This window comes from Pantherophis guttatus, chromosome 7 (genome assembly GCF_059756535.1).
Source record: "Pantherophis guttatus breed Tessera chromosome 7, ASM5975653v1, whole genome shotgun sequence".
Lineage (NCBI taxonomy): Eukaryota > Metazoa > Chordata > Lepidosauria > Squamata > Colubridae > Pantherophis > Pantherophis guttatus.
Window position 1 is genome coordinate 39136628 of NC_142069.1, and position 27550 is coordinate 39164177.

At 37.8% G+C, this 27550-nt stretch overlaps 1 protein-coding gene across 9 annotated transcripts in view; it reads left to right on the top strand.

The window, feature by feature from the left end:
* Positions 1-409: 409 nt before the first annotated feature.
* Positions 410-27550, top strand: part of ATP2B1 (ATPase plasma membrane Ca2+ transporting 1) — a 77349-nt gene continuing 50208 nt past the window's right edge. For 5 of the 9 annotated variants that reach the window (XM_087874018.1, XM_087874014.1, XM_034403048.3 and 2 more), the window contains exon 1: positions 412-1053. The gene's annotated coding sequence lies outside the window, so the exon portion shown is untranslated. Of the gene's footprint in view, positions 1054-9720; positions 9862-27550 lie in introns of all 9 variants that reach the window. The other 4 variants (XM_087874019.1, XM_087874015.1, XM_087874016.1 and 1 more) reach the window with 3 other exon arrangements.

A 27550-nucleotide genomic window follows, 5' to 3' on the forward strand; every position in this document is an offset into this window, starting at 1 on the left:
CCATCCATTCTCCCCCGCCCCGTCGTTTTTTGCGGACTGAAATAAAGCAACAGCATGATTACCCGCGCGGGCGCCAAGCGCCCCGGCGGATACCTTTTCGGAGGAGGAATAATGCTGGGAAAGAGGCGGGACGACGGAGCGCGGAGGAAGAGCAGAACAGTTAACCCACCATCCCGCTTCTCCTCATCCCCCCCCCTCCTCCCCAAGGGAAACGCTCGTGGCAAAGTCAACGACCCGGAGCCCGCCGGGCCTCATCAAACGCCACGGCCCGACCCACACACGTCATGGAAACAAGCACGTCAACCAATCCTACCCAATAGGGAGGCGACATGAAGGCGGGGAAAAAAAAGGCACTCACCGCCTTTTCGGGCACACTTCCCAGTCCCCGCCCCATCTCTTATGCCCCCCTCCCTTTCTCCCCCATACCCATGAAGGCACCATGTCTTCGAACCCCCTCCTCTTCCTCTAAATTGAGCGAGACCCTGTCACGTGACGGGGACCGGGCCGGTTCGGAGCCTGGCAGCTCCTGGCGTGCTGGAGGAGGGAGGGGGGGGAGTCGCCCGGGCACGGCGCGAGCGAGTAAGTGGCCAGCCCTTCGGCGGAGGGCAACGGGTGGATGGGAGGACGGTGTGGTGCCTTGACGGGGCTTGGGGCGGGACCCGAGCCAGCCGCCGGCTCCTTCCCTGCCAGAGTGGCCTGGAGAGGAAGACGAGCGCAGCTGCTCGGCTTGCACGCGTGCTCGTCTACCGCCGACTAAACGAGGGCGAGGTGCTGCCAGGGTGTTAGTGCCGAAGGCGGGGCGGGGAGCCCAGCTCCCTCCTCCACTGCTGCTGCTACCGCTGCTGCCTCCGCCGCTGCCGCCTCCTTTCTCCCCCTCCTCCCTCCCTGCTCGCGGGCTGGCTCGGTGGCGGCGGCGGCGGCGGCAGCAGCTTAAGCGTTCCGGGCTGGATTGGGGGACCTTGCTCGGCAGGCGAGCAGCAGGCAGTGGTACCGATGGCGGCAGCCGCCGTTCTTGCCGCGTGTGAACCTGGGCGGCGGTAAAGGAGCCCTGAGGTAAGAGGCGAAGACCATGGCGGAAAACGCGAGGGAGACCGGGTGCCACCACCGGGGACCTCCAGCTGGAGAGAGGCAGGTGTCGGGGTTCCGCTGAGCGGCGCAGGCCGGCAGGCGAGCCGGAAGGAGGTGCGGGTGATGAGAACTGGGTCGGCGCGGTGGGCCCACTCGCGCCCTCTCCTCTGCCTGCTTCTTCCCCTCGGTGGGCGATGGGGGGGACGACCACGCCGGCCGCCTCGGAGCGAAGCGCCGTGTGACCTTGAGGGCACCCCCGTGCAAGACGGGCGGCCAGTTGCGGCTGCCCGGCCCCGAATCTCCGCGCCACCTGGTTAGACCGAGAGCAGCTCGTGCTGCTGCTGCTGCTTCTTCCCCCCTTAGATATTCGAGAACGCGCAGCTCGCTCCGCCGCCGCGTTGCGCTCTTGGAATGACCCCCTCGGACCCTTCAGCAGGGTGTCCCCGCCGCCGGCTCAACAAGCCGATGCCTTTGCCCGTCTCCGATAGCTTCGGTCCGTGTGATCCCCTTTTGGCGGGGAGTCAGCTGTTCAGCCTTGTCTCGCAGGGGATCGGTGTGCTAGTTCTGAACTTGAGGCTGCCTTTCTCTGCTTTCCTACCTGTAAGATCGTTGACTTTTGACAGTGAGCTATATTGCTGAAAAATGAAACGATTGATCGTATTCCTCTTTTTTCCGGCGGACACTCCGACTATCAACGTTACTTATTTTAATGATAAAGGAGACTTTTTTTTAAAAAAAAAAATGGAACCACGATAGAAACATTTCAGAAGCATCCCTACGAATTGTAGCTTGAGCCGGCGAAGCTGGTCAAAACAGCCTTGGATACTGTAGATCTTTTGTGGTTTTTATGGCATGCTTGAAAGACCCTTTCTGGGGGCTAAGTATTGCAGCCAGCACTGAGCTTATGAATTCACCCTCACTTGAGGGAGGGGGGAGAGTGGAAAGGGGAAGCTATAATCCAAGTAGTAGAGGCACTTGGAAGATTGGTGGCTTAGAGGACTACCTCATGTATTCATCAACTGATATGTACTTTTAAGCCATTGGTGTAAAAAATACCCCAAATAAAGGAGAAACTTGAGATACTGAAGAGCATCACATATGAAAACTAACTGATAAAAGTTGGCTTATGTGATATATTGCTATGTATTGTAATCACATCTATTGTAGAAACATTTCAATAAAGTAGGGTAGGACTTACCAAGTTGAAATAACTGCTTATTCTTTTGGCCTATGTATTTACGTAGATGCAATTCTAATGCTGTGATAGCCACTTTAGTTTTGCTAGTCTCCATGTGTCGTCCCCCTCCCCCAGGAGACAGTGAAGCTGCTGTGTTCTATAAATTTAAATATATGAAAAGCATGAAGGTGTTTGCTGATATACAGACTATTAAATTTTGCTGATTTCAGTGCAAATAGATACTGTAAAGAATTCAAGCTTGAGATATTCATGTAGAAAAGGCACCAAATAAGAACTGGAAGCTTGAAATTTCACCTTTTCCATGAGCTTACTTCATAGCCTTAAGAAACCGTGTTGTAGCCTCAGCCTGCTCTCATCACCTTCAGCCTTGAATATAGGAAAAATAATTATACATAAACATTTTTCCTGTGAGATAAATATAAATATTGCTGTCAATAGAACATGAAAAATATGTATATATTAAAGAACAGAGTTTGATATCAAACAGCCAGAATCAGACTCTTGATATTTGAATAACTTATCGTTGGTATATATTGTGACTTATGTGCATATATTTTTGATTCCAGAAGCTTGTGTTGCTATCAAATCAATGATTGTTGCACAGACAATAGAAAAAATAACATTCACTATATTTGATTTATAGTGTACCAAACAAAAGGTGTATAAATGTGTCTTAATTAGGAATTCATCTGAAACTTCTGTCTTAATGCAGTGGCAAAATGTTTTAAAGGAATAATACTGTAAGATTGGGAACCTATTTTACAGTATTCGTCATCCCTTTCCTGATTATATATGAAAGACTTCTAAAAGCAGAATGGATGGAGAATAGTGCTATGAAACAGATGAAAGGGATTTCAGTTGGTATAAGGAGATTGAAATATTTCATGAACCCTGATGATATTCTCTGATTAGCAAGGAACAATATTGAAATATCAACACTTAAAATTCAGTTTGTAGATATGGTCTTATGTTTATACACCTCCATCCATAAGGCTGATTCATATTTTTACTTATTAAAAGTTACCTCTAGATAATGCTATATATTAAAATGTGCTAAGCGCATATTTTCTGGGTTGTCGTCTTGCTTTTGGTAGTGATACAGAGTAATTGCATATTTATGTAGTGCTTTATTTTCTAGGACCCATAATTCACAAAAGTAACTATAGGATTTCTATAAATTATTATAAAACTTTCAGATGTTCACATGCAGATATTACAATTTTCCTGAAAGACTTAAGTTCAGATCCTAAAGATACTCCTGGTTTTTTTGTTGTCTTTAGGTGGTGAAATGGTCAGATTGGGAAAGTATTGGTTTAACTGGTTGCAAATGCATTTACAGATTCAATTCAAATGCTGGATTAAGTTTTTAAAATCTTCAAATAGTTTTGATCAAGAATATTTGAAGGACTGCCTACAATGTATAAAACCGCTAGTTTGAAGGATTGCTGATTGGTCTGCCATTAAAGGTTAAAAAGGTTCTTGGGGACCTTATATAGAATCGTTTAAATGAAAGACCCTTCCTTATGTACTCCAAAATATCAGTGTTTCACTGGGTTTAAGAAGCCCCTTAAGTCATCAGGGGCTTCAGAAGCTGTTTGCACTATTATGTCTATAATGTCTACAGCAACACATACATTAAATCTGGACAGTTTAACTGATTTACTTTTTAAAAAATGCATGAACTGTTTCTTTTCTGTAGGGTTCCATGTTTTATGTTAAAACTTACTGAATTTTTTTTAAAAAAGTGCTTAAGCAGTACATTAAATAACCAAAATATGAAGTTAGAATAGCAAAAATATTGGATAATTAATTCACAGATGGATCCAGCAGTTTGATCTACACATTTTTGTGTTTGAGCATGCCCATTCATTTTGAACTATTGAATTATACTGTATTGATACAACAAAAAACAGTTTAAATTAATTGAAATTTATTTAATTTTTTATTTTTTTAAAACCATGCATATCTATTGTCTGAAATGTATATTTCCCTTCACAAGTTTTCACTAGGTAAGTTTTTGGTGCGATAATGGAACTTGATATATGCAATATTTCATTTGAAGATTGTGTGAAGGACTATATCTGCAGACTTCCATGTCTTAGGAAACAAAATCAGGATAATGGAAATTGTAAAATGAATCTTGAAATAGTATATTAATTAAAGTATGTATCATAGGCCCATTGCATATATTATGATATGGGGAATATATATTCACTTTATTTTTCACTACTATTCTCAATTTTTTGCTTTAAATAAAATTTATCTATCTCTTTGCTATGTGAATATAAAATGAATTATCCTGTAGTGTGTTGTGTAGGTTGTGGGCCAGATCCTTTCCAAAAATACTTAGGTTTCATTTGGTGAACTATTACATATTTTGTGTGTTAGGATTAATCAAATTATATAGTTGATGTGGTTAAAAAATACTGTTGAGTTTTTCCGCAGTGCTAACTGCCTTAGTTCTTATTTGTCCAGTGATAATGTTGGGATTTTGGGAGCAAATAGTGGGAACAATGGCTTCTAGAGGGAGGCTGTTTTCACAAAGTAATTGTCTTAGGGGTTTGGTTAGCCACAAAACAAAAACTGAATGGGTTGGTGGCGAATGAAAGGAAGTTTCCTTGGGAATATTGGTGTCCACAGGAGCCTTTGTTCAGTAACAAAGACCTTTGTTGTATAGTTGTGCACCAAATGAGGAAATAATTGTTTCAGATCCAGAGTGAGATATCACTGTGAAAATTCTGCTGAAATGTTTTGTATCAGGAACTGAAACTAGAACTTTTTTTTGTTGTTCCTTCTTTTGTGCCAAAAAAAGGGGAGGCGGAGGCTTGGATGAAGAGGGTAAGGTTAGTGATTATTCTTTTGTCTGGTAGTAATTCTCAGCACAGAATATCCCACTGGCCTGACCACTCCTCTGCCACCCACTCAACGCAGCATAACCCATTGATGCCCTTCCTCCAGTCTTCCCAGTTTCTCTCCTTAGCTGCCATTTTTCCTCACCTTGCTTGGAGCCATATCTTCCTAGAACAAAATTATTTTGTTCCATTCTGTGCATGGAACAGCATGCATGTTTCAGCTTGGGCACAGTCCTATCCCAAACCAGCTTCTCCCTGCACCTGACATTTTATCTATAGTTATTTATACGACTGTCAGGCATGTTAGAGAAATTCCATATTTTTTGTGTTAATTGCACACAGATATTTGTGGTTTCCTGGAAACCATGAGCCTGCAAGTTTTTTATTCAAGGCTTTCTTGTCAGATATCTGATTGTTACCTTTTATATTGCTCTCTGGCCTAGTCTTCCATGATGCTATACAATATAATATTGTAGTGCATCAGAGAAACCATGTACACTGAAGAAATGCAGAAGGTTAGAGTTATGAAGGTCAAGTACATAATGTGGGTAGTACTTTCCCACTTTCTCCTGCACTTGCAGTTGCACTTGCCTATTACTTTTAGCCTTAACTCTTTTTCCTTTCTTTGGATACCTTCCCTTCCTCTTGTTGCTGTTCATGCTATAGTTGTAGTTTTGATTATGCACACATTAATGGCACTTCTTTTTTAAATTCAAGAGTATACAGAATATTTTTATAATGAAATAAATGGTCATTCAGCACTTCCTGCTTAAGTTTTGTTTAATAAGTAGATAAATGGCAGATTATAGGGCTACAGTAGTTGATTAGATGTCATATTAGGGGTTAATTTCTATTGAACTGTTTCTGTCTTAGTTATTTAAGGAAGTAAAATAGTCACAGTAGCAAAATACCAGTTCTTGGGAAGCATGTATATTCTTACTCTCCACTTCTTAAAAATTATTTCTTGTTTTTTGTTGTTTTTGTGTTGGGTGATTATGTAAGGACTGGCGTGCTTGTCATTGTTAGGATTGTTTTGATTGGTTTAAAATATTACTTTTAATTTTTATTTATATAGCCTTTAAGCCACCAAAACTTTTTTGATTGCAGTGAGACAGAATTATAATAAATAAACAATGTCATCTGTCTCTAGTTATGAAATACTAGGTGCATCAGTCAATTAGACAAATGACATCATTAAAACCAATAATTTTAGTTTTAACAGTTGATATGAACCCATTCTAATAAACTTTCTTACACATATAACATTTCTTCTTTTGCTGAATGCCTATCAAAAGTCTCTCTGTACTCATTTACCTTCTTTGTCTTTCCTGTTTATATTTACATTTCACACCAAACCCTAATTTCTTTAAACATGTTATATTAAATTGTCTGCAATTGGTTGAATTCACAGAATATACTAAGTATAAATCAAAAGCGGACCCTGCAACTGTAGCTATACGCTAGGAAGAAGAAGACAGTCTAAATCATGGAAGACATTCTTTACTAGAATGTGTGAATGCAACTATTGCATTAGGGATTTTATTTACTTGCCCAGTAAAAGTTCCCCTTTCCATGAGGATTTCTGTCTACCTTCTATTCTTACTTTTCTTTGTATTCTGTATTACATTGTTTTTGCTTCTGAACAAGATTGCCTGTGCCATTTTCCCTTCTGGTTCTCTTTCATGGGTGGTTCTTAGTGCTTGCATCCGTTAATCTGCTGTTTCTTTCAACTCAGTATATATTCTCATTTCAGAATCCCAAATGATCCCTTTTGCTGACATATGCCTTCATCTTTGTATATTTCTGCTCTTTCATTCGGTTCTTATTTCTGAGGATCATTTCTGAACATACAGATACTCAGTACTAGTATTTGTATCTTAAGTCACAGTTGATAGGTTACCAGATAGGAACTCCCAGTTTATTTTCATATACTGCTTAGCTTATTGTTTTGTAGGAATGAGGTCTTCTTCATTATCTCTCAACTTTCAGAGCTCGCAACAAAGCTTTTTCTCTTCCAGTGGTTTTACTCAATGAGGGAATTCCCAACAGGGCTATCTCTGAAATGGAGACTTAGAATAAAGTAAAATGGGTTCAGGCTACTTGAGGAACCTTCTCATCCCACTGGGATTAGCTTGCCCCTCCCATGCCAGCAGAGGAGGTATGCTGCAGGTCCTGTCAGCCTGATTATTTCAACTGCTGGAATCTAAGAGTAGAGCCTTCTCTTCCATTGCACCTGCATTTTGCTCCCCTCCAGTGTGAGGCCAGCCCCGACCCTCCTGGCCTTATGGAAGAGCCTAAAGACCTGGCCCTGTCAGTTAGTTTGGTGCCCCAATGGGGAGTATCACAGTGGAGGTGGTTGATTGAATAACAATGGATCCCACCTCCCCCCCTCGATGTTTTAATTGGGCTGTGGTGTTCTGGATTTTATATTACTTTATATTTTTAGTTTATATGATTTTTATCTTTTATGATTGTAACTCACCCAAAATTACCATGAGGAAATATGGGTGGCCAATAAATTTTATAAATAAATAAATAAAAAAATTGGTGGTAGTAATACCTAATACAACTGGATTATTTTAAAAGGGCTGTGCTGTCTGGTTTAACGATAAAAGTAAAAACAATAGTCTTGGAATCACCATTCCCTGGGGCCATAATTTGCTTTAACACCTATTTTTGTGTGTGTCTTCAATTTAGTCTCAATTTCTGATGATTGCTTACATAAGTCCCTGCAGTTTTCTTGACATGATTTTTGGATGACTTTTGCAACTATTTTTTTACTAGGGCTGACAGAAAGTGACGAGTCCAAGGTTACCTATCTGGCTTTGTGGTTAGAATTTAGTCTCCCCATTTCTAGTCCTTTGTTTTTACTCTTTATACCAAACTGGCTGTCTCAGATATCTTACTGATTATTAATTTAAAATATTTATATCCTGGTTTTGAGTATGAAATATAAATATCTCCAGAATAATGGAAGTAGGCATACCAAATAATAAAAATAAGGCAATGCTTGCATTTAAGTTTACACAGGATGCAAAGGGGAAAGGAGATGGCAAAGGAGAAGGAAAGAAAAATCATTATCTCTTAATGTTTCATGTTTTTACAATGGTCAATTGTGATGCAAATTGGCTGCTTAGAATGTCCCTAATGATGCTGGCTGGTAATTTTAGTGCACATGGCCCTTTGGTTTCCCTTTCTAGTACAATTAGTTCCAGTTTCCCCAGTGAGTTGAAGCTTAGGTAATAACAGCAGCACCTAATTGCCTAGTGCCTGAACATGCCTATATAGACATACATGTATGTTTTGTTTTGAAACACCAGTTATATGTGAAAAACAAGAATGAGTGGAATGGTAGACTTCATTGTTTCTTGCTAACTTTCTTATGTGCCACATTTTATATGAGCATTTAAATATGTCATTGGTGCTTGCTTACTTAAAATAAAATGAACTTTACTACAAGCTTACCTGATGTTAAATGTTTTCATTTAGAATTAAATAATTTTTGTTCTTTATATGTAATTGAGACATAGAGATTGAACTGTTTTCCCAAGATAGTTGAAGCACTACATGGCACACACTAGAGTGCATGACTTACAAAATGTGTTCAAAAACTGGTGTTGACTCAAAATACAGCAGTAAAGATGAATGTAAGTGCATTCTATAAACATATATTAATCAGGTATTCTTATAAGAATTATTATGACTATACCTGCATTTACAATCACAATTGGGCCCAGAATGTTGGTTGTTGAGCAAAGTGAAGATTAAGCAACTACAATACTGACTCTCCCAGTGATCATTAAGTGGAATGCCAGGCAAAGGACACAGGCTTCCCAGGCATGGTGGGAGACCTAGATCCTCTCACCCTTCCATCCGAGAGAACGATTGTGAGAGCAGTTGATGGCATTCACTAATTTTTTTTTACCAAATTTGAGGTCCAAATCCCTGCAGGATTGTCCCTCCTTCAGGGAGGGGAAGGGAAATCCCTCAGTGCGTTGGGAGAACAGGCCTCAAATCCAACATGTCCTTTGCTTGCAACCTTCCCTGTTAAGCTTCTCCATCGACTTTCTAGGAAAGCCGCGAGAGAAGATTGCAAATGGTAATCATAAATCACTTGATTGTAAGATTGGGGGCATATAAATTTAATAAATAAATACATTTTAAAAAATACGAACAAATTACCAAACACCTGAATTGTGGTTATGCAACCTGGGGAGTTTTTACAATTTCTGGAAGTGCTTTATGGACCATGGAACATTCTTTCCGAAGCCATTAGTGCTGCGAATGATCATTAAATGACCTATAAGTTATAAATTGAGGACTACCTGTATGTCCTCTTTTTTAATCCTCCTTTCGAAGGATTCCGCTGATTTAGATTTCCAGTTTAATGCAGCCTAATACAGCCTAGTTCAGCCAAAGATTTTTTAAACAGGGATTTCTAACAAAATAGGCTGTGGCAGTGGTTGGGAAATTCATGACTTTAAAAAGCAGAACTGATTTATGAGAGTCCTAGATCTAAGATAATAGGAAGAACTTCAAGCATTAAGAGAAACATTTTTGTGACCTTGGCAGATAAGTTGATCTTTCTCCCTCTTCTGATAGCTTTTCAGATAAACAATGAAGCTAGAAAACTGACAGTATCTGCACTCTGCCCATTGTTCGACTCAGTAGGCTTTTGAGTCTAAGGGAACAAGCTGATTCATTTGAATCTAAGACTGATATCCTGAAGAGGCAAAGGGACTGGTAAGTAAGGCCTTCAGAAATGGATGACAATGGAAAAAATAAAATAATTTCATAGAATGAATTCCTTATTTTGGAACTGTTAATATCTTGTGTCAATTATATAGGCAGAACAGTAGCTTCAGTCTTTAGGCAACATATTGGCCGCCCTGAGTCCTTGGAGATAGGGCGGCATACAAATTTTATAAATAAATAAAAATAAATAAAATAAATATTGAATTTTGGATTGGGCATATGGACCACTTGATTAATTGCCTGCTCAATATGAACATTGCAAATATCAAATATCACTTACAAAAATTGGTAGATAATGTTACAATGATGCACATTAACAGTGATGTGGGGAAATGAACTCAGTCAAGTCAAATTCAGATTTGTCAAAAGTGAGATCAGCTTCTTAAAAATTGCTACTATTGCGCACAAACAGCTAGATCAGGGCTGTCAAGCTCGCGGGCTGGATGTGTCACACACTGGCCACGCCCACACCCAGTTTAGCGAAGGGGGGAAAAGTCGCAGTATGTCACGTGACGCCACCGTGATGACACAAATTTGACACCCTTCAGCTATTTGAATAAAACTGAAGGCTTCATTGTAAGATTGTTATAATTAGCATATTTTATGGATAAGACACACCTAGATTTAGAGGAAGAAAAGAAAAGAAATAGTTTTTGGCCTCTGAATGTCACAATTTCGCCGTTCCTGGCCCCCAGAAGCACTTTGCAGGCCAAAAACAGGCCCATTTTTGGCCTCCCAAACCGTCCGCGCACCCTATTTTTGCCAAAAATGCAACCGTTTTTGGCCTGCAGAGTGCTTCTGGGGGCTGGGGAGGGTGAAAATGCGATGTGCGGAGCCTAAAAACAGGCCCGTATTCAGTCTATAAGATGCACCGAAATTTTCACCCACTTTTGGGGGGGGGAAGTGCATCTTATACTCCGAAAAATACGGTATACAGGAAGGAATTAAATATTGTAGGTGTTAGAACATTATTTTAGAACAAACTGGGCTTGTGCAGAGGACCATCTGTCATAATCAAAAATAAAACCATACAACTACTTTTTCTTAAGAACAGGAAAATAATTGGGCATTTTTTCAATTACATTCTGAAGAATAGCTAACAGAAACTAGAGATGGTTTTGATTTGGGTTGAATTATCTCTACTTGGGAGTAAAAATGTTTTCATCCTCATCTAAATAGAGACAAAGTAAAATTAAAACATATAGTATATTAAAACATGGTTGTTTCATGTTGAAAAGGTAAAGGTTCACAAGAGTAAATACCCATGTTGGGGATGTTTGGAGAGAAACATCATATATATTTTTCTTATGTTAACATTAGAAGCTTCTGAATTAAATTAAAGAATTATAGTGCTCAAGTCTGAAGAAGAAGAAAAATATATCAGGCATAGAACGTATCTGATAAATGGGAAAACATTAAATATAGTTCTTGATAAAAGTAGTGTATGGACAGAAAATGGTAAATTGATATGTATGTCAAAAGCAGTGTGGATCTTGAGTCTATGCAAAATAAATGGGATTTCTGTGCAGGTTTGAAGTGAAGGACTGAAATTATGTTCTCTTTACTCCATGAGAAGAATGAGTAAATTGTTATAATACTTCATATTTGAGAATGAAATTATATCATCCAGAGGAGAAATGGACATTATTTTAGCTATTCTAAATTTATGGTTCTCTGCTTTCAATCCCACCCAAACTATTTGTGTCTTGTTCTTATTGATCTTATTTTTCTGAGACAAATATATGAAGTTTTTCCTTTGTTTAGAAGAATTCTCTTATTTATAGTTAAGGCAAGATAATCATAATGCTGTTATTTAGAATAAATTATATTGCTATGGTTTTTAAACTTAAAACATAATTTCATTAGTAGTTGAAAGAAAATGTCAAAAAGTAAAGCTGAGAAGCTGTTGACTGATACATAATACAATTGTTTTTTATTTCCTGCTTTGCAAGAAATAGATAAACAGGAGAAGCAGTTGGAGAAACTGAGGAGGAAAGCTTTCATTGCTTTTTTCAGTTGCTGGCAAAGAGCAAAGGAATGAAAAGATATATGGGACCTCAGCTGTCGTAGTCAGAAAGAATTGAGTGCAGAGACAAGCTACTGCTTGTCTGGGTCACCCATTGCCTCTTTACTTCGTACTACCATGCATCAAGAAGCAAGTAAAATGTGATAAGAAACTATGCAGGAAAAGCTTTCTTTGCCTCTTGCAACTGCTTGCAAAATAGTTTTTGAAGCAATTAAAACAAAAAGGATACACAGAAGCAATGGCAGCTCTGACATCTCAGTAGGGGATAGTTTTAAGTTTGTGCCATTTTGCTGTCTACATGTATATACCATTACTGACTGGCTAAAAAACTGAAAAGACTTTGCTTTAGAATTGTGCCCATGATGCCCACTACAAGAGCAGTGTTCCTGAAGACCTGATCCTCAGTCCTGCCTTGGATTTACTGCCAAATATAAGTGCTTTTGAATAGGTGGGAGTGGTGTTCACATTGGTATGGAAAATTAAATATCTTCCAAATGCTGCAGAAATATGCTTCTCAATATTGTTCATGGTTCTTTCTGTTTAGTAAAAGAAGCGGAAAGGAATGATGATATCCGCTTCATGTTTGGAAAGAATACCACCAATGCCAAAGATTAGCAGCCTTGGGGTATCACTGTGCTATTTTTTCAGTACACTTCAGCAAAGTATACTGAAGTAGATTATTATTCTCTGCATTTTTTGTACACTTATTATTTTCATATTCTTCATCTTATTTGTTAATTTATATTTCATGTTTATTACATCTGGAGCAGTGTATGAATTGGTACATGAACATGATGGGGCAAAGATGGTTTGCAAGTATAGAAAGGTATAGGTATATATAATGAATAGTATTGAGATAAACTATTTTGAGTTCATTTTTTCCTTATTTCCTATCTCCTTCATAAAATTATTTTTGTTACTACTTTTTTATGTACATTGCAAAATGCTATTGTGGCCAAAATCATGTTCACAGTCCTCCCTCAAAACCATAACTTAATTGGTATGTGTGTATATTTGTTGTACAAGTAGTCCTTAACCTATAACCATTTGGTCAGGGAGCATTCCAAATTACAATGTTGAATGTATGGTGGTTACAACCAATCCTGGGAGTACTGGCTGTCCCAATACCACCATGGTCATGTGATTTGATCTGGGTGCTTGATAAACAATTTGCATTTACACCCAGTTGCCAAGCATGCCACAACTATGTGCTTGTCATTTGCCAGCTTCCCTGCTGGCTTCCCCAGAAAGTCAGTGCAGAAGCTGACATGAAAGGTCTCAATCACCTGTGATCCTTCCCCAGAACCTTTCCTTGTGTCACATCCAGTGGTGGGTTGCTCCCGGTTTAGTCCGATTCTTGTGAACTGGTACCACTCACCCCCCCCCACCAGACATCATTATGGAGGATCTGCATATGCGCAGAAGCTTCTGTGCATGTGCAGAAGCGCACGTGCGTGAGCTCCTGTTGCGAACTGGTAGTAAAGATAAGTAGAACCCACCCCTGGTCACATCCACCACTTGCTCATCCCCATGCATACTCTCTTGTGTATCCCTTCCTTTATGCACACTTCTTTGATCCACAGTGTGCCTTTGATGCAGCTTCCTCAACCCTCATCACACGTTCCCTTGCACTCTTGCCTACCAAACCTGTACTGTGTCTTTTGCACATCCTTCCTGACTGTCCCCACATCCTCTTGCTCCCTCCCTACTTGGGAGCAAGTACTTCATGTATACCTGGAAACTTCCTGCTGGTTTCCTCACTAACTTTGTGGTTGTGATTGTGGTAAACTGGCAGGAAGTTACTTTGCCTAATGACTAGGATTCGGTTAACAATGGCAACCAGGACCATAGTGATTGCCATCACTAAGCAATGTGGTCATGCTTTACGACCGCATCACTTAATGATAGAAATTGTGTTCTCAATTGTTGTAGTAAATTAAGTGCTACCTGTATTATTAAAAAAAAACTCGTGGTTTCATATTTTCCATTTCTCTTGACTTGTGATGATTATGATGATGTTATTTGTTCAGTCATGTCCAACTCTTGGCATTTCTATGGGCCAGGTCTCTCCATATCTTCCAATCTTGCACTGTTTCTTTGAGTTGTTCAGTCTTCTGGCTGGTGTCAGCTTTGAGGTATCCAGTCACCATGTTCTTTAATGGCCTGGTTTCTGATTTATATATTATAAGACCCAGATTTTGCTTTAACCAAAGGATAATAAAAGATGTTCAAAGTTATTTTAGGTAGTAAGCACTGCATTCACATTGGCTTCCATCAGCACTGGTTTTTCTAATGTGGTAAACCATTGCCTTGATGTATTTGATAACGAATTTTCTTTTTCCCTAAAATAATGCACATACAATAATGTAGAAATGGCCTAATGTCAAATAAATTGGTTTTGAGATTCTCAAATGTGTGATTAAAGACATCTTATTCAACTGCAATTTTTTCAGATTAAATCTGCATAAATTTGGATGTGAAGAAAAATAAGCTTATTTTTAGATGACATGTGTGAATGTTGCAGTTATCCTATTAAGAAATGTTTTCTAGTTTGTCTTGCAAATGAACAAATGACTGCTGCTAAGTTTTTTATTTGTAATTTTTATAATGATTATGCTTGAATAAACAATACAGATTTAATCCATTTTATTAATTGGAATATGCTATATCTAACTGGACAAATGAATTATTACGTTGGTTATAATATACAAATCTGCTTAGATTTAATATTTGCTTCAGACATTAGGGACAGTAGGACAATTGGTAAAATTTACCAAAATATTTCATTTGAAATTCAGTATTGACCTTTCATTAATCACCTCACCTGTGATCAACCTTAAAGCACCATTTTGAACCTTGCTTCATTGGATGCCCATAATACTTGTTAATCAGATCATAAAGTAGTATTCGGGTGATGTTTACTTCTGTTAATTGTTGATGTTTATTTTTGATCTTCCAAGGTGTATTTAAAGTTCTGGTCTTTCCCACCAGTATTTGTTCATCTAAATGGTCTGGCCATCAAAATTTTGCCATGAGCTGGGCAAACAGGTAATCTTCATCCAGATTTATACTCCCATTACAAAATTGGCATCAATTTGATAGCCTTCTTCCAGAATATTTCCTGTGGAGTTATATATGATATCATTATATGCTGAGGCCCCTACCTTCATCCATATATTAACTTTGCTTCCTAGACATAGTAATCTTTGGAAGGACTCTCATTCTTCAGTCAGTTTCTGATAATCATACAGAATTCATTTCCATTTAAAAAGTTATTCATCCATATTTGTGACTCACAGAAAGGAGGAAAATCACATATTGATCTTTAAGCATATTTGCTACAGAAAGCCCATCACCCAAGAAAAAACCCTGTCATATAAGAAGAGAACAACACATATGCCAAAGCCTTGTGTAGTGTTATGACTTGGTAAAGGTATTTTGAAACCTGAGATTTAAATGAAGAGTTAACATCCATAAAAATAATAACCATAATGAGGGTCATTTATCTATATGACTCTCAAATTTGGAAATAGTTGGGGAGTATAAAGTGTCTTGTATCATAGAAAGGAAATCATAGGAAGACACGGTCGGGGTTTCTATCTCCCTAAACCACAATTCTTTGAAGGGTAAGGAGTATCATGAAATATACCCACCAACAGTGCAGAAGGAATAAAATGAGCTCTACAGAAGCCCTGCTATGTGCTTACTCAGGATTAGTTTGTATAAATATGCAGGAGAGAGCTTGTGGCAGTCTAACATTTGGAAATAAAATTCAGAAACACTGACAAGATCATTCTGATGTTCAATGTGCCTAATTTGTTCCTTAAATGCCTAATTGCCCTATATATTCAGGAGAAAGCTTGAGACTACATAATTCTTCCATTCAATGAGATTGGTAGCTGTGAACAGCAGGTGATTTGAGCCAGTTACTCTCAGCTCAGCTTGCTAACAGAATTATTGTTTTGAGGGGAAATTGGAGAAAGTAGTGCTAGATAATCTGACTTGACCTCCTGGAGGAAAGGAAATATAGAAATTATTATTTTTAATAACTTAGCCTATAGTGCAAACATTTTACCCAGTATCTTAAAAAACTGAAACATTTTATGCTACTGTTATGCTAAACAGCCTCTGAGCAAAAATATGATTAGTGAACGTTTGGTAAAATATATTACATTCTTTTTCAATTTTTAGTGACCAAAAATAATGAAAGCGTACTAGAAATTAAAGATACTATTAGAAATTGTTTATTCAATTTGTGTACTTTTTTCATAAATAGGGACTCCAGATTGTTAACCAGAATTATATTCATAATATAATTAAAGCAATGGGGGGGGGACTAAAAAAAAAACATGGATTATATTCCAATCTCCAAACATTCTCCAAAAGAAAGCAACTTTTCAGTTTTTAAGTTTTATTTGGACGTAACTAAAATAGAAGAATCTGTGCATGTTGGTTCTCTTTTAAGGGCCATTTAAAAAATGGAAAATTCAAGACTTCCATTCACTTTTCCTAAGGGACCATATGCTGTTATAATTTTTTGCTTGAAAGTAGTCCGGAAACATTTGGCAGCAACGTCTTGTTCTTCATATCTTCCTAGTGTTTTCCCACAGGTTAGGTCCACTTTTCTGATCAATAAATACCATTTTATGCAATCAAATGTAGCAGTTGAGTCCAAATGGATTATTTTCATGGCCGTATTAATTATGTCCTGCCATCTTTGCTTTAGTCTTACGCATGAGCATTTGTCATCTATGTCAAAGTGGTAGGTGGTGCAGGCAATGGTGTAGGGTGCTGCTCATAGAATGTGGTTGTAATACTATAGGTGTTTTTCTTGCAGTTTCTTTCTGTACAATAGAACAGAACAGAACACTTTATTTAGCTAAGTGTGATTAGACACATAAGGAATTTTATTGGTGTAATGTGCATCTACTGCCATGTATTGTTGACATTCTCAAGAAGGGAAATGCCTAATGAAGCATGCAGATCTATCCAGGTCTATCCAGTGCTACTGGATAGACTATTATACGCTTTTGCTTTTAGCTGAATTGGCATATGACTGTCACAGAGCACCCAGTGATCTTCTTCCACCACAGCGATGTTGCTGTTGCATGTACATTGTACATCTACTGTCATTTTGTAAATGGCATTCTAACTTCCGGAAATAGCATTTTTAGTAGATCTTTACCATTGACCTGGATGTGAAGGAGCCTGAGCTAGTCTGTAGATACCTTAGTCTTCTTGATATTGAGGCACAAACCAAATAGGCTAAGACAGCCGTTCCACCTTTGCTTCCCTGTTGGTAGCTGCAAGCAGGAAATTATCAGTGTACAGCAAAGCCCAGAGGGCACTATGATGCAAATCTCACATTATAGTATTCTTGATGAGAATCAACAGCAATGGTAATAGTGCATACCAACTTTCACAGGAAAGCTGTCAGAAAGGCCGGTGACGCATAATGCTTGGCTGCTGACATTAACATAAAGCATCTGGATCGATTTTATGAATAGCTCAGGTACACCATGGTCATGTAGAACAGTGGTCATCAACTGGTAGTCAGCAGAAAAATTATTTGCATTTTTTATATTGCATTAAATACTATTTATCTTTTTAAAAAATTCATATTAGTGGTTCACAGGATTTAAAATTATGCATTTGGTAGTCCCTGAGGTTCGAAAGGTTGATGACCCCTGAAGTAGAATGTATCATATCAACTAATGTTGCTCACAATGAAATGCTTTTTCTAGGTTGAGGGAAACGATGTGTAATGACTTATTTTCTCTATGCTTCTTCATGAGCATGCAACTTGCACAAATAGCATCAGTGGTGCTCAAGCCTGCTCAAGCCTTTGACAAAACTGAACTGCTTGATACTGATTTCAAAAATGTCATGGAAATGCTGGTTGAGGATCTACTCAAAATTGTCATTGTGTGCAGTGGGAGGATTTGTTGGTTGTGGGAATGGTGTGTTGGGTCAGCTTTGTTCTTGAAGAGGTGAATTATGGTTCTTGTGGCCCAGTTAGGAGGCATGTGGCCAGAGAGTTTAAGAGTTTTCTTGACAGTCAATTGCTTTGTCATAAAGTTCTTTCAACTTTCGGATGTCTGCTGGTAGATTGTCCAGGTCAATTGCTTTTGAATTCTTCATGCTTTTGATAGCTTTTATAATCTATTCAGGTGTAATGTGCAGGACTGAAGTAGACTTTAGCTGAACCAACAAGAATTGACAGGTATGGAAATTTGACCTTAAAGATTTTGCCAAAGTGCTATTGCCAGTGTTTCAGGATTTCCTGAAGTTGCTGTCCATTTATTCCTTAGAACACATGTAGCGTTCAATGCCTTTACTGCCTTAGGGTACATTTTCACTAGTTGATAGATGCTTTTCTCGTGTTCATTTATGTCCAGTTGTTCATATAAGTCCTAGTAGCGATTGACTTTGGTCTTTGCAACAGCTTTCTTTGCCACTCTTCTTGCAGTGACGTTTACAGATGCCAATTTTTGTTTGTCTTCTGCAAATATCAGTTCTTTGTAAACCAACTTTTTCTATATTTTCTGCTGCACGATACTAGGGAAGTCACATTAGACAGGACAGAGCCAATCTGGCTATTGTGGTTGCCACTGTCAGGTAGCCAAGTGGCTGATGTGCTTTTTGAAAAACATATTGGTGATGATGAGGTAATTTACTTCGGAAAAGTCCAGGATTTGCTGTCCATGCTGCCATGAGATTTGTAGCCTTCCTGCACATTCCAATTGTCTGTTTAGGTAACTGCAGAGAAGCAGTAAGTCTTCTTGTTATACATGTAGCTATACAATCTTGTAGTCTCATCCAAAACTATTCTTTCTCTTCTTCATCACATCCAATTTGAGGTGTGAAGGCCAAGAAAACATGTAATTGATGGCGAGCAGCATCAATGACAGTTAACATAAGGTGATCAGAATTTCAATGAAGATCAGCAATAATTATATGTTTTATTTTATGGCTGTTCACCGCCCTGAGTCCTTCGGGAGTAGGGTGGTATACAAATTTAATAAAATGAAATGAAAATGAAATGAAATGAAATGAATAAAGTTGTGCAGTTCAGTGCATGCTATGATAGCCACACTTTTTTATTAGTCACGCTATGGTAGATTGTTTTGTATCGTTCACTGATGTCATTCTTGATCTTTCCAACACATTTCTTATATGCACACAATATTTACCTTGTGTCACTTTAGTATTTCTGCAAGCTCATCGCTGCACACAGTCAGAAGACCATGCTGATATTCAACGTGGCAATAATATATTGTCATGTTTGAATTAGCTTCTTTAGCCAGTTCTATCCTTGAACTGGTGGCTTTTGCCCATTTGTCCTGATGGTTAGGCAATGCCAACACATGTTGCTTCCAGGGAATGCCCTAGCATTATTCAAATTTTACCAACTGGTTTGCCACTGAAACTTGATGTTGGTTGGTCTTGTTCAGTTCGATACCGTCCTAGTGGGAAGTTTCCAGTAGCACCACAAGGACCTTGTCACCATTTAGGCAACAACATCCAACACCACATTTATTGTACTTGACTGTTGGGAAGATAGCTTTCTGGCTTATCTATCTACCAAATAATTCTTGGCTTGCATTTCAGTTTTAGAACTGTGAGGGGATAAGTAATCAAACAACGGACAAAACTCCATTTAAATTAGGATGAAAACTCTTCACCCATCATATGTAACATTACCTATATATTTAATATAAATTGATGGGTTGATCTCAGTTTAAGCATGTTAATTTTGGAAGCTTCAGAGAATACTCCTAGGATTTGTTTCATGAAGCAGAGACAAATTTGGTAGTTCGAGCCGTATGAAAATCTGAGTGGGATTTATAGTACATTAAGGTGTAATGCATGCAGAAAAGTTCTTTAATATCTGCAAATGAAAAATCATCTTCTAAATGCTTGTCATCACTCTAATTTTAATGATGAGATAAGTGTGTAAGAGAAAATCATTCTGTTGATGACAGGCACATGTAAGAATGTAGTGGAAAAAGGTCCCATTAACACATGTCAGTCAGTGTTTCTTTGTAGAAGCAGCTGTTTTTTAAGCATAAAGGGAAATGGGACTTCATTCTGTTCTACCAACTATATATTTTAGATTCCTGGTCAAACAGTATAGCATATCTGTGGCATTCTTACGAGATCAAGCTTGTTATGTAAGACTATCTTCATCTAGAAGTCTGTAGTTAAAATAACATTATAAAAGTTTAGTATATTTTGTGCAGTAAATTATTTTATGAGCATTATTCATTCTACGGACTCAGTGCTTACTACTTTGTCTTGAGCAATAACCTGAAGTTACAAGTTGGTTCACAGGAAAGCATGAAAATTAAGTTGACTAAAATTGTATATGGTATTCCAACATAGTTGTGGCCTAAATAAGGAATTTATCAGTGTTTGATTTTTGATTTTTTTACTTTCAGACCCTTTCCTAATAAGTCCTAGCATGGGATATACTTTTTCCTCAGCTGCTCCATATTGATGTGGCTGTTAATTGAACATCCACTGTGACTCCCACATCTCTTTCCTGGTTAATTGCAGGTAGCCCAAACCTCATCAGTGTACATACCAAGTTAAAAGTTGCTTTTGTTTTTTCTTTTTTCTGCTAGTATGCATTCTCTAAGCATATTTTCATTGTATGCCATTAGATTGACCATCAGTTTTAAATAAATTGTCCTGGAGCTTTTCATAATCATTTGGTTTTTATGACACTGAATAGTTCAGTATCCACAAATTTGGCCAGCTTACTGCTCCCCCTTCATGTTAAGTTCATACATAAGCAAACTAAGAGATTTTTGAGGGACTCCACCTCCTTCTCAACTCTAATTTTCTGGGTTTTTAAAAAATCAATTAGCAATTCAGGCTTCTTATCCCATGACTACTAAGCTATCTTAATATGTGATGAGGAACTTTATCAAAGGCTTTTTTTGAAAATATAAGTGTCAGCAGAATTACCTCCATATATGTGCTTGTTGATAACTCTAAAAACTAAAAAGGTTAGTAAGGCAAGATATATTCATACTTATTTCCCTTCAGCAAGTCTTGTTCCTCTATTATGTACTCATTATGTTTTCATTCATTCATTCATTCATTCATTCACTTACTGTTTCTACCAATCAGATGTTAGGCTGACTGGACTATAATTTCTTGTATATACTCAAGTCATTTTTAGAAGTGTCATACTGACTATCTTCTAGGGCAGTGATGACTGACCTTTTTCAGACCAGGTGCCCAAAGCACGTCCGTGTGTGCGCAAATGCGGGTGCTCGCAGCCAAACTCCCCAAATGCAATGTGTGCACAACCCCCCGCATGTGCACGCATCCCCCCCACATGCGCTCCACCCCCTGCATGTGCATGCAGACTCCTCCCATGCGCTCCACCATCCGCACATGCGCGCAGCCCCCACGCATGCATCCTGGCCCCCCCCATGCATGTGCACGCACCCCCTGCATGCATCCCAGCCCCTGCACATGTGTGGCAGAGACCCAACAACCAGCTGGCTGGCAGGAGGTACACACGCATGCGCGGTGGAGCTGAACAGTTCGCGTGCCCACAGAGAGGCCGCTGCATGCCACCTGAGGTTCACCATCACGGTTCTAGGGTTTTCTGTGACTTGAATGCAAGTTATTTTAAGTTCTAGAATAGATAGTATTTTATGTTGTAAGAAATATATATTATTGCTCTTCTATTTAAAAATAAACAAAAATGCTTATGTTACATTCAGTTGTTTACTGATAGAACTGATGTGAAGCAACAATTCTTGCTTCCTTATGTTTGCCATGAATAAAACCTGGTTTGAAGGGCTGGAAGATTGTCTAAGGTACATTTTAGCAATGTAAGCGGACATCATAAAAACTGATAAATATTTAGATATCATATACCAAAAATCTATCAGGATACATTGTAATTCAGTTAATTGGTCCTAAAATTGACACAACTTTACTGCTAAGAGCATATATTTAAAAAACTAAATGTCAAGCTCTAGTGATAAGATGAATTGTTAAATTGCTTTCTTTTGCCTTTGGGGAGATTTATGTGTTGTATTAACAAATGTGGAATTCAATGTCTTAAAATTTTATTGAGATATATTTGTCAACTTGCCAATAAAAATTAGCTGGTATAGTGTTGTAGAGGAATACAGAGATGATTTCGAAGAACATAGGTAACCCCGCTTGAACTCTTTGGTCTAGGAGGGAAGGGAAATGCTGTAATACTTTCTAAATTCCACATTATAGCTTATATAAATCAGAATTCTAGTATGTATGCATGTATGTATGAATTTAATATCTATAGCCACCTATCTCAATCAGTAACTCGGGGCAGCTTACAATTAAATTTCTGACATTGCCTGTTTTGGATTGGCAATTATGTAGGCCATATCAGTTCAGTGGTCTCCTCTGGGCTTATTTCCAGGCAACTTTGATCCTATCTTTCAGGATTACACAAAGCCTCATTTGGCAACTATTTAGAGTGAATAGCATCTGACACTATCCTATGTTCTTTCACTCAGTTTAAAATATTTACTTTAAGGTGTTTCCTCCATGATGTTGTTCAGTCTTCTATATAATTTTGCAAATAGCTATGTTAAGCATTGAGACCAGATAAATAGGATATCGATTAAACTAGTTAATATACAGTAATAACTTCCAACAATTATTCACTGAAGAAGAAAGGGAGGTGATCTGTGTTACAAGTTTGGGAGCCAAATTATTCTGGGATAGCAGGGACTTTCTTGGGCTCAGATTCCCACCCTTTCTGAATTCTTTCTTGGGGATATGACCTTCCCTGTCATGCTATTTGATCTTTGAGGCACCACTGAGAGTGAGCAGTTCTGCTTCCTCTTTCTCCTGCCACTATCTTGGTGTCATCACTGCTCAGCTGTTATTTGAAGTGTGAACTGGAAATTAAATGGGTTTGGAGGGGATCAAAGATCATTCTAGCCAATCATCTTTAACTGGGTCAGTATAAATAATTTATCTGTCGCTTGCATCTTGCAAATACCCATCTGATGAATTATTCCATTAATATAGTGACCAAGTTCAAAATCTTGTCATTAATTATGTGATTAATATTTTTTTCTGGCTCCTAAGATTTGAGGACTTAATATTCTTTAATGAATTTTTCCTGTCTTACTTTATAGAGACTTACCATTGGTTCTATATGCTTATAATTTCAAGTATTGTACTAGTTCAGAAATCATATTTCAGTAAATGAATGAACTGACTAGAATTATAGATGTAATAGACCTGCAACTTTGCACTAGTAGGCTTTAAGGCTTAGTAAGAATATTTACTAGGAAACGGTACATATTCTTATTAATCATTTCTGTTTTATAAATCTTGATATTTCCCAGGATGTCATTTTCTGATCTATTTAAAGTATTATTTTTTTTCTTGATACTGTGAAAAGTATGTTTTTATGTGTTTATTGCTCTGAATGTAGTATACATTATGCGTCGTCATCATCATTTTAGCCATTATCTGTCCACTGCAGGATGAAGGCCTCTTCCGCATGTTTCCAACCAATATGGTCCTGAACTTTCTTTTGCCAATTGGGCTGCAATATTTGCTGATGTCGTTGATCGGTGTTTTAGGTCTCTTTCGTGGACACTTTTTATCAAGTGGAATCCATTCTATGACTTCCTTGGTCCACCTGCCATCAGTTCTTCTTGTTATGTGACCAGCCCATTTCCATTTCAATTCTTTTACTCTCTTGATGATATCCTACACTACAATTATTTGTTCTCTAATCCACGTGTGGGTTTTTTATCTTGTCTTGTAATGCCGAGCATGTATCTTTGCATGGCTCTTTGTGCTACTCATAGCTTTTATATCGATTGTGAGGTTAGTGTCCATGTTTCACTGTAATATGTTAGAGCAGGTAGCACACACTGATCAAAAACTTTTCTCTTCAGGCATAGGGGGAGGTTGTTCTTGAAAATTATGCTTAGCTTGCCGAATGCCTGCCAACCACATTTAACATACATTATGTGTACTGAGGATCATTTTCGAATATTTCTCTTGAGCACAGATATAAAAATGAACAAGACAAAAACAAATATCATTCTAAATATTCATGATGTGTAGAGAGATACGGAAAACATACAATTGAAGCTCAGCCTTTAGCAAAGTTTAAACTATGAAATGAACTGTGGAAATAGCTCTTTCCGCATGTTTTAAACTGCACATTCTTTTGCTACTTTAAATCTTTCTAATAATTGTAAATAGGAGAATCATTGACAATTATATCCCTTTACCAGTGTTTAAATGATACATCCGTTATCAAAACAGGTATTGTCTAAAACAAATACATCATTCTAGTTAAGACATTTATTTTTATCACATAAATTCTGCCTAGCAATGACAGTTGGAGTTTCTCCTTTCTTAACAAGTTTTTTAATTTTATTTCATATCTTAACATAGCTATTTTAATTTTAAAATAACATACAATTCATGTTTGTCACATAGATACCCAGAATATTTTACCTTCTCAATCTTATTCATCAGTTCTGTTTGATCTATTTCTGTATGATCTATTTTCATATTTTTGTTAATTATTCTTAAAACAATGTTCTGACCCAGCCGTAGCAGAAGCAAGAAACAGATTCCTTGTCACGAATACCCCCTCTTTATTTACCTCTTATGAATTAATTGCATTCACCCACCGAAAAGTCCAGGCAAGAGTCCTGCAAGGAGTTATAACGGCAGCAACAGACCTTATCAGTTCTTTGCGATAATTGCAAGGCCGTGAGCTCCCAGCCGAAAGGCTGCAAATTAAGTTCTGGCAAGCAGTCTTTGATGCATGAAACACAATGAGAAAAATTTCCAGAAATACGAACTGTTATCTCCTACGACAACCACTCCCCTTTCCTTCTATTTATTCCCCAGCCAGTGAGGGGCCATTCAGTGTCCATGTGTGCTTTGTTTCCCGAGTTGACTCCTTGTCCTCCATTGTTTACCTCTCCAAACTGCTCTGTGCATACTTGCATCTGGAACAGGCCCCAGCTGTTCTTCCTCCTCACTCATCTCAGCCTCCAAAGGCAGCTGCCTCTCTGGTGGCTGGAAAATGTCAGACACCCCTGGCTCTATCTCTGTGTCGAACGCAGAGCATCCATCAGAACCTTCCCTAGATTCCAGAACTGGCCCAAGTTCCCCAACCACCTCATCATCCAAGTCTGCTGCCAGCTCCACTGGCAGCTGGCAGACCACAACACCTAATAACAAATTCTAATTTGCCCACTTTTAATATTTTGATTCCCTTTAAAGGATCTTCCAAAACCAACCTCAAGTCATTTGCAAAAACCCTTAATTTAACAAATTTCTTTTTTAATCACAATCCTCTAATCTTGTTTTATTTCAATAATACTGTCTTTACCATTGTTTTTATTTTGAAGAATCATCTTGTCAGTATTTCAAGAATCAAAATAAACAAGAGAGGACACAGTGGACATCCCAATTTTGTTTCTTTTTTTTTTATCTCAGAGTTTTATTAGCTCTCCATTAACAGGTATTTGTGCTTTCTGTAAAGTATAACTCAATCTTAACCATTATATAAAGTTCTCTCCAAAATTATTATCTTCCACAACCTTGAACAAGAGAAATGTTGTTTTATTTACATAGATTGGAATATTATTGAAAAGCACTTTGTATGGTAAAATTGTCTATTAATACACTGTTTTCCACTTGTAACTTCAGTATCATTTTTATCATAATCTTTTCATAATTTATATGCTAGCTACTTCCCTGGTTTATTTTCAAATAATTTTGCAAAACATAATATTTTTTTTTGCTTTACATAATTTATTTTTATTTCTCTTTCTCTTATTGTTATTATTGTCTTTGTTAAAGTTTAATTTGTTGAGAAATACTTATCTTCTCTGAAATTCTTTCCATAGCCTATGTTTTCTATTGCCCCTTCTTTTTAAGGTCACTCTAATGTGGTATAAAAGAACCTCTAATAAAAACTTTACTTGCATTCCAAAGCATTCTAATACTTTTGCATAAATTATTTTTACAAAAATATTTTAATTTCTTTTAACAAACATCCATATTGTGTTTGGTCTTCATCTAAAAGTATTGGATTTTCTTTTATAAACCAAACTCACAGAATTTTGGTAATTTCTGTACTTTAGAAATTTTAGTAGCAAAGTTCTTTGAAGTCCAAATCATATCTATTCTTGAAAAGTATATATGTCTTTTACAAAAGTAAGCATAGTCTCAAATTGCTACTTTGTCTTTATATATTAACCATCCCTAAATAACCATCAACTCGTTTTCTTATAAATTCACACAGTAGTAAGTTGGGTGAACAATTTTCCCTTTTTCATTTTTCTTAGATTCCTGACTCATGGGCTATTACTCTATAACAGCAATCACATTTACAGTTATATACTACCCTATAGCACCTTATAGCATTCTCTGGGCAGTTTACAATGTCAGCATTATTTGCATATTGGCCCAATTATCTGGGTCCTCATTACCCTGATCTCAGAAGGCTAAATGAAACTTGAGCCCTGTCAGGATCCAACTCCAAGCTGTGGGCAGAGTTTGCCTGCAATACTGCATTTTTAATCACTGCACCACCACTAAATAAGAATGTATTTTATCCTATTATTGTCCTACAACCTCTACTCTATGTCCAAAAACCTTTGGTCTCCCTCCTCTAAGACCTGGTTCACCCTATGAGAGTATTGGAGCCAGAAAGTAAGAAATCAACACTTAGTGTGGGCTTAAATAAATGTGTGATTCTCTTTTAGGTGGCCATTTATATATCCTTCTTTCATTGGGGGGGAAATATTTCTTTACCAGGTCAGCTGGGCAATTTAGAATGTTTTAAATGACCTCTCTCCTCCATGATTTTTGATGGTGTCATGTTAAAATGGATGTCATGGCTACATCTATTCTTGCTACATGTTCCCAAGCTAATTCTGTGTTTAGCAAAGCACATAATGCAGCTTCCTTGGACTTTATAACTAACTTGTTAATGGGATTATGGTGGCAATGAATCTATTATTGTTTATTTCAAGCCTTGTTGAGGTCTTTCCTCGGGTCCTAGGAAGTCTCATATATTCTGTCAATATGCTTTCTGGAATTATACTTTGCTTAATCACTTGTTTTTTGACAGACACACAATTCATGGCATACTCCTGGAAAGTTTTTCAATGGATGTAAAACTTCAGCTGCTTTCTCTCCATCAAGGAAACAGAGTAGGAAACAGAGTGCAAAACTGAAGCAAGAGGCATAGGTCACCATAGAAAAAATAAATCTGCGGTCTTTAGGAAAAGCCAATGTGCTTCTTGAGACTCTCAGAGGAACTATCTAAAGAAGATCTGAGAACTCTGAACTTATTACTGACAAACTCTGGTGTATGCACTTATGATGAGGCTGGATGCACTCACTGTATGAATTCATAAACTATGATTTTCAGAGACCAGAGTGATTAGAATCGTATAACATGGCTAAGCTAAAATTAAGCAATCACCTGAAGGCTTAACCTTATATTTGAAACTAGCAATAACTAACAAGCAGAGGAATAATTAAAATTAAAATTATTATTATTATCTTAATAATAATTATTAAGTGAAAACATTGTAAAAATAGGAAAATTAGCTAAGAATAAAATTTGAAGATAAG